This window comes from Tursiops truncatus, chromosome 21 (genome assembly GCF_011762595.2).
Source record: "Tursiops truncatus isolate mTurTru1 chromosome 21, mTurTru1.mat.Y, whole genome shotgun sequence".
Taxonomy (NCBI): Eukaryota; Metazoa; Chordata; class Mammalia; order Artiodactyla; family Delphinidae; genus Tursiops; species Tursiops truncatus.
In genome coordinates, this window is record NC_047054.1 from 35,140,910 (window position 1) to 35,154,964 (window position 14,055).

Consider the following 14,055-nt stretch of genomic DNA (forward strand, 5'->3'; position numbering starts at 1 on the left):
ACGTGAGGGACCCAGCACATGTGGTCTCAAACCAGAGGACCCACATCACCAAGGGGCTGGGAGTGAGGCAGGCCGGAAGAGCCTCACAACAGAGGGCCCATGGAATAAAAAAATGTGAGGAATCCAGCAGTTGGAACCCCCCTGCAGGCAGCCCGGAGCATCTAGGATATGGGATCCAGGCTGAAGTGAACTCAAACCAGAGGGCCCCACACCATGAAAATATGAGGTAGCCAGCCGTTGGGACCTCAGAGCAGAAGGCCCACATCTCCACAGTGATGAGACACTGGCAGGGGTGTTCTGGCACCAACTGGGCACACATCAGGAAATGTGGGGGAGCCCAGCACTTAGGGCCAGACACCAGAGTGGTCCTCATCACCGAGGGGAGGAGGCTCCCAGCAGGCTCCAAATGACACCAGAGGGCCAATGTTGCAAAGGCAACGTGTGCCAGTTAGCAGTGACCTCACAGCAGAGGGCCCATTCGCAGAAAGGTGAGGAACCCAGGTAGGATCAGACTCACCAGAGGGCCCTCATCACCAAGGGGATGGGAACCAGGCACGAGTGTCGTCCCACCAGTGGGGCCACATCCACATCATCGAAAGTTGAAGAACCCAGGACATGTGGCCTCAAACAAGAGGTCCCACATCACCAAGGGCCTGGGAGTGAGGCAGGCTGGAGGAGCCTCAAAACAGAGGACCCATGGAATAGAAAAGATGAGGAATCCAGCAGTTGGAACCCCCCAGCAGGCGGCCCAGAGAACCTAGGATATGGGATCCAGTCCGCAGGGAACTCACACCAGAGTGCCGCACACCATGAAATTGTGAGCAAGCCAGCCGTTGGGACTTCAGCTCAGAGGCCTACATCACCATGTGAATGGGAACCTGGCAGGGGTGTCCTGACACCACTGGGCACGCATCAGGAAATGTGGGGGAGTCAAGCCGTCAGGGCCTGACGCCAGAGGAGCACTCATCAACGAGGGAAGGAGGCTCCCAGAAGGCTGCAACTGACACCAGAGGGCCCACGAGGCTAAGGCGTCGTGTTCCAGGCAGGAGTGACCTCACAGAAGAGGGCCCACCTCACAGAACTGTGAGGAACCCAGGAGGGATCAGACTGCCACCAGAGGGCCCACAACACCAAGTCTATGGGAACCAGGGCGGATTTTCGCACACCAGTGGGGCCACATCCACATCATCGAAAGTTGAGGAACCCAGCACATGTGGTCTCAAACCAGGGGACCCGCATCACCAAGGGGCTGGGGGTGAGGCAGGCAGGAGGAACCTCAACAACAGAGGGCCCATGGAATAAAAACGTGAGGAATCCAACAGTTTGAACCCCCCAGCAGGCGGCCCGGAGCACCGAGGCTATGGGATCCAGGCCGCAGTGAACTCACACCAGAGGGCCCCACACCATGAAAGTGTGAGCAAGCCAGCCGTTGGGACCTCAGAGCAGAAGGCCCACATCTCCACGGTGATGAGACACTGGCAGGGGTGTTCTGGCACCACTGGGCACACATCAGGAAATGTGGGGGAGCCCAGCACTTATGGCCAGACACCAGAGTGGTCCTCATCACCAAGGGGAGGAGGCTCCCAGCAGGCTCTAAATGACACCAGAGGGCCAATGTTGCAAAGGCGACGTGTGCCAGTTAGCAGTGACCTCACAGCAGAGGGCCCACTTCGCAGAAAGGTGAGGAACCCAGGTAGGATCAGTCTCACCAGAGGGCCCTCATCACCAAGGGGATGGGAACCAGGCACGAGTGTCGTCCCACCAGTGGGGCCACATCCACATCATCGAAAGTTGAAGAACCCAGGACATGTGGCCTCAAACCAGAGGACCCACATCACCAAGGGGCTGGCAGGCAGGCAGGAGGAGCCTCACAACAGAAGGCCAATGGCAAAAAAAGGTGAGGAATCCAGCAGTCGTAACACCCTAGCAGGCGGCCGGGATCACCGAGGCTATGGGATCCAGGTCGCAGTGAACTCACACCAGAGTGTCCCACAGCATGAATCTGTGAGCAAGCCAGCCGTTGGGACCTCAGAGCAGAAGGCTCACATCTCCATGGGGATGGCAACCTGGCAGAGGTGTCCCGGTACCACTGGGTGCACATCAGGTAATGTGGGGAACCCAGCAGTTAGGGCCTGACGCCAGAGGGGCCCTCATCACCGAGGATAGGAGCCTCCTAGCAGGCTCCAACTGACACCATAGGGCCCACGTTGCAAAGGCCACGAGTGCCAGGCATGAGTGACCTCACAGAACAGGGCGCACCTCACAGAACGGTGAGGAACCCAGGCAGGATCAGACTCTCACCAGAGGGCTCACATTACCAAGGTGAATGTAACCAGGCAGGAGTGTCCTCACACCAGTGGGTCCACATCCACATCATCGAAAGTTGAGGAACCCAGCACATGTGGCCTCAAATCAGAGGACCCACATCACCAAGGGGCTGGCAGTGAGGCAGGCAGGAGGAGCCTCACAACAGAGGGCCCAGGGAATAAAAAGGTGAAGAATCTAGCAGCTGGAACCTCCCAGCATGCAGCCCGGAGCACCGAGGCTATGGGATCCAGGCTGCACTGAACTCACACCAGAGGGCCCCACACCATGGAAGTGTGAGCAATCCAGCGGTTGAGACCTCAGAGCAGAAGGCCCACATCCCCATGGGGATGGGAACCTGGCAGGGGTGTCCTCGCACCACTGGGCACACATCAGGAAATATAGGGGAACCCAGCAGTTAGTTAGGGCAACAGTCTTGCCTCTTATGCTAACTGATGCCGTTATGATGTGCCTAACTCAGGCCCTGACAGTGTGTCTAACTAAGGCCCTGCTGCCGTCAATATCTAAAATCCTGACATTATTCTGAGCTAATATCCTGACCCATGTCTTTCCAAGGTCCTGAAACTGTCCCAAAGTAAGCCCTGACGCTGTCCCTAAGTGAGGCCCTGAGGCTGTCCCTATCAGAGGCCCTGAGAAAGTCTTTAACGAAGACCCTAATGCTGATCCTACAGAGGCCCTTATACAACTCCTATGTCATGCCCTGACACTGTCCCTCACTCAGGGCCTAAAGAAAGGCCTCACTTAGGCCCTCTTGCCATACCTTAGTTAGGCTCTGATGCTATCCCTACATCAAGCCCTGACACTGGTCCTAACTAAGGCCCTGATGCTCTCAATAACTAAGCTCTTCACGCTATCCCTAGCTCATTTCCTGACACGATCCCTGGCCTGGAACCTGACTCTCTCCCGAGCTAATTTCCTGCCTCTTGTCCTCACAGCAGCCCTAATGCTCTCCGTAACTAGGGCCCATACTTGTCCTAACTAGGGCCCTGCCACTGTTTCTAACTATGGCCCGGAAACTGTCCCTAATATAGGTCCTACTGCCGGCAATAACTAAAATTCGGACACTATCCTGAGTTCAGAATCGGACCCATTTCTAACCAAGTTCCTGACACTATCCCTAGAAAGCCCTGTCTCTGTCCCTAAGTGAAGGACTGAGGCTGTGCCTAACTTAGGCCTTTAAGCTATCCCTAACTCAGGCCTTGAAGCTCTGACCATCTGAGGCCCTGATCATGTCTTTAACTAAGACCCTATTGCTGATCCAACAAAGTCCCTGATGCAGCCCCTACATCGTGCTCTGACAGTGTCCCCAGCTAAGGGCGTGACGCTAGGCCTCACTCAGTCCCTGTGGCTCTCTCTAAGTCAGGCTCTGACACTGTCCTTACCTGTAGCCCTGACACTGGTTCTAATTAAGGCCCTGATACTCTCAATGACTAAGGTTTTGACAGTATCCCTAGGCCATTTCCTGACACGATCCCTAAACTTTACCCTAAGCCTGTCCGGAGCAACTCTTCTGCCTCTTATGCTAACTGAAGCCCTTATGCTGTGAATACCTCAGGCCCTGAATATAGTCCCAAGGCCGTGACACTGTACCTAAGTAAGGCCTAGATGCTCATCCTAAATCCGGCCCTGACACTGTCCCTAAATATGGCCCTAACACTCCTGCTAACACAGGCCCTGACACGGTACCTAAAAGAGATACAGATGCTGGTCCTATCTAAGGCCTTGACACTGTCCCTAACTAAGGCCCTGCTGCCGTCAATATTTAAAGTCCTGACAGTATCCTGAGCTTATTATATCCTGGCCCATGTTTTATTAAGGTCCTGAAACTGTCCCAAAGTAAGCCTTGATGCTGTCCCTACGTGAGGCTGTGAGGCTGTCTCTCACACAGGTCCTGAGAATGTCTTTAAGAAACCCCTTAGGCTGTTCCTACCGAGGCCCTTATGCTGCTCCTAAGTCATGCCCTGACACTGTCCCCAGCTAAGGCCCTGACTCTAGGCCTCACTCAGTCCCTGTCGCTCTCCCTAAGTCAGGCTCTGACGCTGTCCCTACCTGAAGCCCTGACACTGGTTCTAAATTAGGCACTGATGCTCTAAGTAGCTATGGTCTTGACACTATCCTTACATCATTTCCTGAAGCTGTTCCTAGACCTTAACCGAACCTTGTCTTTAGCTAATGTCGAGTCTCTTATGCTAACTAAATCCCTGATGCTGTCCCTAACTAAGACCCTGAATTTAGTCCCGAGCCCGTGAGCCTGTCTCTAACTGAGGCCTGGAGGCTGTCCTTAACAAAGGCCCTCAACTTATCTTTAACTGAGGCCCTGACACCCTCCCTAATTAAGGACTGAGGCTGTCTCTGACTAAGGCCCTGAGTCTGTCTTTAACTACTGGCCTCACTCTTTCCCTAACAAAGGTCCTGAAACATTCCCTAAGACCCTGACACGGTCCCTAATAACTTGAGCTGTCCCTCATTAATGCCCTGATGCGGCCCATAAATGATGTACTGAAGACGGAACGAAGGTCCAGACGATGTCAGTAATGACCCAAAATGTCTCTTACTAAGGACCTCAAATTACCTCTGAGGCCCTAAAGATGTCCATAACTAAGGCCCTGAAACTATCTCGAACTAAGACCCTCAAGTTATCTTTAACTGAGGCCATGACAGTGTCCCTAACAAAGAACCTGACACAGTCTCTAACTAAGGCTCTGAGTCTGTCTTTACCTAATGGCCTCACTTTTTCCCCAACTACTCCCTGATGCTGCCCCTACCCAAGGCCCTGACGGTGTGCCTAATTGCCTGAGCTGTCTTTCACTAATACCCTGACCCTGTCCATAACTAACGCCCTGATGATGTCCCTAACGAACAGCCTGAAGTGTCTCTTACTAAGGCCCTCAAGTTTTTCTCTGAGGCCCTGACACTCTCCCTAATTAGGGCCTTGACACTGTCTGTAAGTAATGGCCTGATGCAGCTCCTACCTGAGACGCTGATGCTCTCACTGAGACCTTGAAGTCTCTACCTGAGAAGCTGACACTGTCTGTAACTAATTTTCTGGCTTTTTCCTTAACTAACATCCTAATTTTGTCCCTAAATAACGCCCTGACACTGGTCCTAACTACGGCCCTGATGCTGACCCTATCTAAGGCCCTGACAATGTCCCTAATAGACTTAGATGTCCCTTACTGTTGGCCTGACCCTTTCCCTCACCAAGGCCCTGACCCTCTTCCTAACTAAGGCTGTGATGATGTCTCTACCTGAGGCACTGTCACTGTCCATAATAACGGCCGACTCTTTCCTTAACACCCTGATGCTGTCCCTAATAGCCTCATGTATCTCTCAATAACGCCCTGATCCTGTCCATAACTAAGGACCTGAATATGTCCCTAAGTATGTCTCTGATGCTGTCCTTAACTAAGGCCCTGATGCTCTCTCTACGTAAGACACTGACACTATCTATAATAATGGTCTGTTTCCCTAACTAATACCCTGATGCTACCACTAATTGAGGCCATGAAGATGTCCCTAATACGCTTAGGTGTTCCTCTGTATCACCCTGATCCTGTCCATAACTAAGGCCCTGAATATGTCCCTAGGTAAGTCTCTGACGCTCTCCCTAACTAAGGCCATGATGCTGTCTCTACCTCAGAATCTGAAATTCTAATGTCCTGACTCTCCCTAACTAACATCCTGACGCTGCCCCTAAGTGAGGCCCCAACACTTGTCTTAACTAAGGACTTGCCGCTGTCCCTACCTAAAACCCTGACACTGTCTGTAACTAATGACCTGACTCTTTCCCTAACTAACACCCTAGTTTGGGCCCTAACTAACGCCCTGACACTGGTTCTAATTATGGCCATGATGCTGGCTCTAAGGCCCTGAAGATATCCCTAAGTAACTGCCTGAACTGTGTCTAACTAAGGCTCTCACGTTATCTCTAAGTGAAGCACAGACACTGTCCCTAACTTAGGCCATGATGCTGTCCCTTATAGTCTAAGCTGTCATTAAATAATGCCCTGATCCTGTCCATAAGTAAGGTCCTGAATATGTCCCTAAGTGCATCTCTGACGATGTCCTTAACAGCCTGAATCTCTTCAAGTTATTTCTGAGGCTCTGACACTGGCCCTTCCTAAGGCCTCACCCCAGGGTTGTCCCAGGCTGCTGGGCGGTTTTCTCTTGTCCTCATCTCTAGCCAGGTGCCTGCCATCGGCCACTCTAAGATTCTGCGATACAGTGGTCCCACGTGGGATGTGCCTGTGTAGGCTCACCACCGGGAGGAGAGTCATGGCCACTCCGCCCTCCAGGGAACTGCGGCTCAGGGTAGGAGCCTCTCAGCCAGTGTCTGGACACAGGGTTCTGTGTCCTTGTTTGTTGTAAATCCCTTGGAGTTATCTCTAACATTTTTGAATGGACATCCGCGCCTCTGCATATTTATAATATAAATTATTTACCACATTAAAATCCAGGAATGACATTCTTAGAACGAGCAGGAGAACACTGCATGCCCCCCCAATGATCTATTACTTGGAGAATTTAAAATTCTAATGAGAAAACACTCACTATCCTCACCCTCTTGGGCGTCAGCACAAGGCGGGAATCAGCTGCATCCTTTATTTATCCCTCTGATTTTCCAGAACCTTTCCTTCCAGGAGACATCTCTGGGCTCTTCGGGAGCTGTGAGTGGTGGCTGTCAGGTAAATCTGAGACTGAAAAGCAAGAGAAAGACAGACAGAGGAGGAGATGAGAATCGGTGACAGGGAGAAGCAGGGGCGTCCACGTTCAATCGCAGGCTGAGAGTCTGGGTTAGTCTCCAGCGAAGCTGAGGACCACCAGGGTCTGGCCCCACTGGCCTTGTCACCTGGTGTGGGGACGGGGACAGCCAAACCCCCATGGCCACTCTCAGAGAAATCAGGGAGGTGGGAGGGCACCCCTGAGAGCCGGATTGAAAATGGTCATGCTGTGAAATAATAAGATGCCCTTTCAGAAAAGTGAAAACTGTTCTCTTGGTTCTCAGAGACTTGCAAACACTCTGTGTCCTTCTGGAGGCATGCCGAAGCCTTCAGCCTTTGAGGGCAGTAATGGGAGTGCATCTGGGCTCAAAACCATCCAGCACTCACTCCCTGAGGGTGCTGAGGATGACCCGTGTCCACCCCTCGGGTGCTGTGGGGCCTGAAATCCCCTGATCACCGAGGATGGGAGGGGCTGCACAGACACTCCACTGGACCACCGGTGGCCTGGCTGCTGGGCTACGGTCCTTTATCAGATACATGGTTTGCAAACATCTTGGGCCATTTTGGATGGTGGATTATCTTACTCTTTGCTCCTTTTATACACAACTGTTTTTCATTGAGGAAGTCCAATTCATCTATTTTGTCTTTTGTTGCTTGTGCTTTTGGTAGATCTAAGAAATCATGACCAAATCCAAGGTCATGAAGATTTACTCTCATGTTTTCTTCTAGGAGTTTTCTAATTTTGGTTCTTGCGTCTAGGCCTTTGGTCCATTTTGCATCTAGGCCTTTGGTTGATTTTGTATATGAGGTGGGGGGAGGTAAGGGTCCAACTTTACTCTTCTGCATGTGGGTATCCAGTTGTTCCAGAACCTGTTCTCACTGTTTGGGAGAAAATATCTGCAAATGACACGACCAACAAGGGTTTAATTCTGAAATATACAAACACCTCATACAATTCAAAAAAGAAAAAAAATCAAAAAACAGGCAGAAGGTCTAAATAGACATTTCTCCAAAGACATACAGATAGCCAATAGGCACCTGAAAAGACGTTCCACATCGCTAATTATTAGAGAATGCAAATCAAAACTACAGTGAGTTATCACCTTGTAGTAGTCAGAATGGCCATCATTAAAATGTCTAGAAATAAATGCTGGAAGGGGTGTGGAGAAAAGGGAACCCTCCTACACTACTGGTGGGAATGTAAATTGATGCAGCCGCTATGGGAAACAGTATGGAGGTTCCTCAAAACCTAAAAATAGAATTAACCATATGAACCAGCAATCTCACTCCTGGGCACACATCCAGACAAAACTATAATTCGAAAAGATACGTGCACCCCAGCATTCACAGCAGCACTCTTCACAATAGCCAAGACACGGAAGCAACCTGAATGTCCCTCAACAGATGAATGGATATTGAAGATGTGGTACATATATACAATGGAACATTACTCAGCCATAAAACAGAATGAAATAATGCCATCTGCGGCTACATGGATGGACCTAGAGATTATCATACAAAGTGAAGTCAGTCAGACAGAGAACAATAAATACCATATGATATCACTTATATGTGGATTATAAAATGAGACCCAAATGAACCTATCTACAGAACAAAAACACACAAATATAGAAAACAGACTTGTGGTTGTCAAGGTGAAGACAGCGGAGAGGGATGGATTGGGAGTTTGGGATTAGTAGATGAAAATTATTATATATTGAATGGATAGACAAGGTCTTCCCGCACAGCACAGGGAACTGTATTCAATACCCTGTACTTAACCATAATGGAAAAGAATATGAAAAATATATATATATATGTATGTTTGTATATATGAATCACTTTGCTGTACAGTAGAAATGAACACAACATTGTATGTCAACTATACTTTAATATCAATTAGTTTGAAGGCACTTTTATAAATTAGGTCTTATTTCTCTTGTCCTTTCATCCTGGGACAAATGTATAAGAGAAACTAACCTGGATTACTCCGGGATGAACTCGTATCACACAGAACTTTAATTGTTGGACAAACCATGAATACGAGTTACACCATGGGATGTCCTGACCCAATATGAAGTTTGTAAACCTTGTATCAAGCCTGCAGAATCCACTAAATTTGGAAATTCAAACTGAAATGAAGCCACCTATCCCATGACTTCTCCACAACTAGTTATACAACATCAATTGGAAACCATATACAATCAAATGAATGTAGACAAACAACTATAGCCTTCCTCTTTTTGCCTTTTAAATGAAGACGGTATTTAAGGTGATGTCTTGGGCCATTTCAGGGTGTTACTCAATTTCCTGTGTATCTGCCATGCACACAGGAGGTACACATGTTAGTTAACTTGTTTGTGCAACTATATGAAGGTAGTTAATACCACAAAACTGTATACGTAAAGTGAATTAAATGCTAAAGTCGTGTTTTGTATTCTTAATGACAATGAAAAAAAGTGCAGTGCTGATATTTGTTACAAAAATGAACATTGAAAATATTCTTAGTGAAAAAAGTCATACAGAAAAGGCCACCTAGATCCCATACTCATCTTGTCTGCTTCAAATCCATCAAGGTTGTCCAAATGAGGGAGAAACTCAATAATGGTTCCAGAAAAAGAAAACTGAATCAGGATGGAAAAGGACACTTTCATACAGTTGGGACAGTAGGTGAAAGTTGAAGTGGGGCTGAGTATTAAATTATAATGTGGACATCAGGATTTCTTCATTTAGGGGTTATGTGCTGGTTCCTTGGGCAAAACACACTGAGCATTTTGTATGAAGTGGCAAACGTGAGTACTTTTTGCCATTATTGCAACTTTTCAGTACATTTTAAATTACTGGGAAGTAAATTACTTTTCTAGACAACCATGTCAGTGTCATGCCAGAAAATCAGATAAGATGGACATCAAATTTTGTTATAGAGGCTAAGACTTACCCAGACCACGTTCAACCAAAGTTGTGATACTTATTTCCCTTGTCGGAGTCTGCATGGTATGAAGAGGCACCGTGGGAAGAGTATATTAGTAGCTACCATCTCTTGGGTCCTGTGGATTACCTGGGATGCAGTAGAAACTGTGAGATTTTAGTATAGCAATTTTTCACATTACTTCAAAAAATATGCTAAAAAATAAATTCAGTAAAGTTGCAAAATATGGATCAATATACACAAATCAGTTTTGTTTCTATACACTAATAATGAACCACCAGCAAGAAAAGTTAAGAAAACAATCCCATTTACAATTCCATCAAAAAGAACGAACTATTTAGCAATAAATTTAACCAACAGCATGAAAGACCTATACTCAGAAAACTAAAGCATTGATAAAGAAACTGAAAACACAATAGAAAACAATACTCCATGCTTATTCATCAGAAAAAATTACTATTATTAAAACGTTTGGGATAGGGGGAAGTTGTTGGAAGAGTAAGACACAGAGATCACCCTCCTCCCCACAGATAGACCAGAAATACATCTACACGTGGAACAACTGATACAGAACACCTACTGAACGCTGACAGAAGACCTCAGACCTCCCAAAAGGCAAGAAACTCCCCACGTACCTGGGTAAGACAAAAAAATAAATAAACAGAGGCAAAAGACTAGGGACGGGCCTTGCACCGGTGGGAGGGAGCTGTGAAGGAGGAAAGGTTTCCACACACTAGGAAGCCCATTTGCGGGTGGAGACTGCGGGTGGTGGAGGGGGAAAGCTTCAGGGCTGCAGAGGAGAGTGCAGCCACAGGGGTGCGGAAGTTAAAGCGGAGAGATTCCCGCACAGAGGATCGGTGCCAACCGGCACTCACCTGCCCAATAGGCTTGTCTGCTCCCCAGCCTGGAAGGGTGGGGCTGGGAGCGGAGGCTCGGGCTTCGATCCGAGCGCAGGGAGAGGACTGGGGTTGGCAGCGTGAACACAGCCTGCAGAGGACTAGTGTACCACGGCTACTCGGGAGTCCGGGGAAAACTCTGGACCTGCCAAAGAGGCAAGAGACTTTTTCTTCGCTCTTTGTTTCCTGGTGCGTGAGGAGAGGGGATTCAGAGCGCTGCTTAAAGGAGCTCCAGAGACGGGTGTGAGCCGCGGCTAAGAGCGCCAACCCCAGAGACGGGCATGAGACGCTAAGGCTACTGCTGCCACCACCAAGAAGCCTGTGTGCGAGCACAGGTCACTATCCACACCCCCCTTCCGGGGAGCCTGTGCAGCCCGCCACTGCCAGGGTCCTGGGATCCAGGGACAACTTCCCCGGGAGAACGCACGGTGCTTCTCAGGCTGGTGTAGCGTCACGGCAGCCTCTGCCGCCGCAGGCCCACCCCTCACTCCATGCCCCTCTCTCCCCCATGGCCTGAGTGAACCTAGCCCCCCCAATCAGCGGCTCTTTAACCCCGTCCTGAGCGAAGAACAGACGCCCTCTGGCGACCTACATGCAGACGCGGACCAAATCCAAAGCTGAGCCCCGGGAGCTGTGTGAACAAAGAAGAGAAAGGGAGATCTCTCCCTGCAGCCTCAGAAGCAGCGGATTAATGCTCCACGATCAACTTGATGTACCCTGCATCTGTGGAATACCTGAATAGACAACAAATCATCCCAAATTGAGGAGGTAGACTGTGAGAGCAAGATTTATGATTTTTTCCCCTTTTCCTCTTTTTGTGTGTATGTGTATGCTTCTGTGTGAGATTTTGTCTGTATAGCTTTGCTTTCACCATTTGTCCCAGGGTTCAACCTGTCCTTTTTGTTTTTTCTACTTTCTCAAAATTTTTTCTTAATAAATATTTTTTATTTTAATAACTTTATTTTATTTTACCTTGATTTATTTTATTTTCTATTGTCCTCTTTCTTTCTTTCATTATTTCCACTTTTTCTCTCTTTTATTCTGAGCTGTGTGGATGGAAGGCTCTTGGTGCTGCAGCCAGGAGTCAGTGATGTGCCTCTGAGGTGAGAGAGCCACCTTCAGGACACTGGTCCACAAAAGACCTCCCAGCTCCATGTAATATCAAATGGCGAAAATCTCCCAGAGATCTCCACCTCAACACCAACACCCAGCTTCACTCAACGACCAGCAAGCTACAGTGCTGGACACCCTATGCTAAACAACTAGCAAGACAGGAACACAACCCCACCCATTAGCAGAGAGGCTGCCTAAAATCATAATAAGGCCACAGACACTCCAAAACACACCACCAGACGTGGACCTGCCCACCAGAAAGACAAGATCCAGCCTCATCCACCATAACACAGGCACTAGTCCCCTCCACCAGGAAACCTACACAACCCACTGAACCAACTTTAGCCACTGGAGACAGACACCAAAAACAACAGGAACTACGAAACTGCAGGCTGCAAAAAGGAGACCCCAAACCCACTAAGATAAGCAAAATGAGAAGACAGAAAAACACACAGCAGATGAAGGAGCAAGATAAAAACCCACCAGACCTAACAAATGAAGAGGAAACAGGCAGTCTACCTGAAAAAGAATTCAGAATAATGATAGTAAAGATGATCCAAAATCTTGGAAATAGAATAGAGAAAATGCAAGAAACATTTAACAAGGACCTAGAAGAACTAAAGAGGACACAAGCAATGACGAACAACACAATAAATGAAATTAAAAATACTCTAGATGGGATCAATAGCAGAATAACTGAGGCAGAAGAACGGATAAGTGACCTGGAAGATAAAATAGGGGAAATAACTACTGCAGAGCAGAATAAAGAAAAAAGAATGAAAAGAACTGAGGACAGTCTCAGAGACCTCTGGGACAACATTAAACACACCAACATTTGAATTATAGGGGTTCCAGAAGAAGAGAAAAAAGAAAGGGACTGAGAAAATATTTGAAGAGATTATAGTTGAAAACTTCCCTAATATGGGAAAGGAAATAGTTAATCAAGTCCAGGAAGCACAGAGAGTCCCATACAGGATAAATCCAAGGAGAAACACACCAAGGCACATATTAATCAAACTGTCAAAAATTAAATACAAAGAAAACATATTAAAAGCAGCAAGGGAAAAACAACAAATAACACACAAGGGAATCCCCATAAGGTTAACAGCTGATCTTTCAGCAGAAACTCTGCAAGCCAGAAGGGACTGGCAGAACATATTTAAAGTGATGAAGGAGAAAAACCTACAACCAAGATTACTCTAGCCAGCAAGGGTCTCATTCAGATTTGATGGAGAAATTACAACCTTTACAGACAAGCAAAGGCTGAGAGAGTTCAGCACCACCAAACCAACTTTACAGCAAATGCTAAAGGATCCTCTCTAGACAAGAAACACAAGAGAAGGAAAATACCTATAATAACGAACCCAAAACAATTTAGAAAATGGGAATAGGAACATACATATCGATAATTACCTTAAATGTAAATGGACTAAATGCTCCCACCAAAAGCCACAGACTGGCTGAATGGATACAAAAACAAGACCCATATATATGTTGTCTACAAGACACCCACTTCAGACGTAGAGACACATACAGACAGAAAGTGAGGGGATGGAAAAAGATATTCCATGCAAATGGAAACCAAAAGAAAGCTGGAGTAGCAATTCTCATATCAGACAAAATAGACTTTAAAATAAAGACTAGTACAAGAGACAAAGAAGGACACTACATAATGATCAAGGGATCAATCCAAGAAGAAGATATAACAATTGTAAATATTTATGCACCCAACATAGGAGCATGTCAATACATAAGACAAATACTAACAGCCATAAAAGGGGAAATCGACAGTAACACATTCATAGTAGGGGACTTTAACACCCCACTTTCACCAATGAACAGATCATCCAAAATGAAAATAAATAAGGAAACACAAGCTTTAAATGATACATTAAACAAGATGGACTTCACTGATATTTATAGGACATTCCATCCTAAAACAACAGAATACACATTTTTCTCAAGTGCTCATGGAACATTCTCCAGGATAGATCATATCCTGGGTCACAAATGAAGACTCAGTAAATTTAAGAAAACTGAAATTGTATCAAGTATCTTTTCTGACCACAAA

The 14,055-nt window shown here is 47.3% G+C and overlaps 1 long non-coding RNA gene across 2 annotated transcripts in view; it reads right to left on the bottom strand.

Moving 5' to 3' along the window:
• Positions 1 to 2,704: 2,704 nt before the first annotated feature.
• Positions 2,705 to 14,055, bottom strand: part of LOC117310033 (uncharacterized) — a 121,035-nt gene continuing 109,684 nt past the window's right edge. For both annotated transcript variants that reach the window (XR_012329034.1, XR_012329035.1), the window contains 2 exons: positions 7,758 to 10,104; positions 2,705 to 7,022 (listed from right to left, as the gene is read on the bottom strand). This is a non-coding gene — a long non-coding RNA (uncharacterized lncRNA). The remainder of the gene's footprint in view (positions 7,023 to 7,757; positions 10,105 to 14,055) is intronic.